General features: G+C 36.0%; 1 non-coding gene across 1 annotated transcript; it reads right to left on the bottom strand.

Moving 5' to 3' along the window:
• Window positions 1-778: 778 nt before the first annotated feature.
• Window positions 779-939, bottom strand: LOC148298083 (U1 spliceosomal RNA). The gene has a single exon (XR_015833271.1). It is a non-coding gene; the product is annotated as a U1 spliceosomal RNA (small nuclear RNA).
• Window positions 940-1,901: the final 962 nt, after the last annotated feature.

Genomic DNA, 1,901 nt, shown 5'->3' with positions numbered 1-1,901 from the left:
CGCCTTTTATGTTCATTTTCATCTACCATTTCCACATTTCATAAATTGACTTGATGAAGCTGATCAAACTTTTCCTTTTTAGCTTTTTTCTTAGTGATGTTTAAAAGAAGACGTTTATATCGGAATTTCTTTGATTCTTTGTGGCTATATGAGTAGAGGCCACTTTGTGTTCCTCACGTTGTCGGTAGACTCCTATGTATTTGAATTAATCCTTTGCGGATCCTCCGTATGCGGTCTTTGTGCCTAAATTTTAAATGCAATATATCATTTTTGTTTATTTTTTTTAAATACTTAAATTTCATCCTAATTTAGAGAAACAAATTCAAGCGATTCGAGGAGGGGGATTTACACAAATATTCATTAAGTGCGTGGGAATTTCGAACCTCTGCCCACATAGGTGAAGGTGGAAAAAAAGCTCAATCAATTGAGCTATACCTATTACCCCATTGGCACATACTCTTCTGTCTTTATGGCGCCATAATCACAAATTAATCTTTTGGTCAACTTTACAATTTTATTTCACGATTTGGTATTCTATGAAATCATTTTATTCTTCTATTTATTTGCTTATATGTCTAATCAATTTTTGTATTGAGCTAAGTTTTATATTACTGATAATATTTGAAGAGAGAAAAAAAAAATGAATCATTTGGAATCATCAAATTATACTTATGGGCAAAACTTAAAAGACTTATTTGTTAGCAGTGTGTATGAAAATTTCTTATTGACCAAAAAAAATAACAATTGGCTGTAAGATTGGCATTGCACTAAAATTTGGACAGGGGCTGCGCGAACGCAAGCCCCCACAGCAACAAATTATGACATTGGCTCTCCTACTTGAGGAGACCATAGGCAGGCACCCCTCCTAAGTGCAATGGAGGTCACCAACCTAGGACATGAGCCTTCTTGATCGCCCATAGACCCTGTCCAGGTAAGTATGTTTGCAAATGCTCGTCCTTTTGTATTTATACATGCCCACCTCAACCCTCCAGCCTTTACTTGGGCGATGTGGGACAAGTACACGCATATTGGTTTTTATTAATTGTGCTTGTATTGCTCTGTTTGGCTGATTGCATTTGTTTTCTTATTGGAATTATATTTTTACTGGAACAGTATTGCTCTATTTGGCTTTACTCTATTGTTAGATTTTATGTATTGAAATTTAGTATTTTGATATATATATTTGTTTTAAAGTAATATCTGGCATTGTAGCTTTTAGAACCCGCATGAAATTGAAAATCAAAACCTGTCCAACTCCAAAAAGTCCCCACCATCTTTTCTGATTTTGATGTATTTCTCCTTTCAGCATCTGAAACCGGCAAGACCCGTGGGCCAACCCAAAGCACAAGTCAGAGCTCATAAGCCCCACAGAATTGTTGTCCCAAACATGCCATTTGATCTGTTTTTACTTTTTACATTTCTGATTTCTGTTTGTTTCAAATATAGATATTTAATGTGAAGTTGTCATATAAAAAGGTGGTAGCTGGGAGCAATTGATTAAATGTTTAAATGTTAATAAATGTTAGTAGGAACACCGGCCACAGCCGTCCAGTGCCTTGTCTGGCTGGGGTCATCAACAAATAAAAATAAATCAAGTCCGCTTTGTCCTACAGACTAGTGGTCTCAAGCTCGAGAAAACCTACATTTTCCCTAATTTCGCCAAAAAGTTTGTTGTGACCTAACGGGACTTATGCGTTGAAATTGAATTCAATAAAAGGATACATTAAATATTTTAACGAAAGAAACCCCAAACCATCTCTGCATTTCTCCAAATCCAAATCTACCATGAAGAGGGGCATCCCGTTTTGAGAAACTCCAACGGCTTGAGAATTTAAAATAGTGTAATAGAATTACGACATACAGCCCGACAAAGAGACTCTGCCACCCCATTCTTTTGTAAT

This window comes from Prunus avium, chromosome 1 (genome assembly GCF_965620075.1).
Source record: "Prunus avium chromosome 1, drPruAviu1.hap1.1, whole genome shotgun sequence".
NCBI lineage: Eukaryota > Viridiplantae > Streptophyta > Magnoliopsida > Rosales > Rosaceae > Prunus > Prunus avium.
Note: the sequence above shows the minus strand (reverse complement) of the source record. Positions and strands in the feature narration are given on the sequence as shown.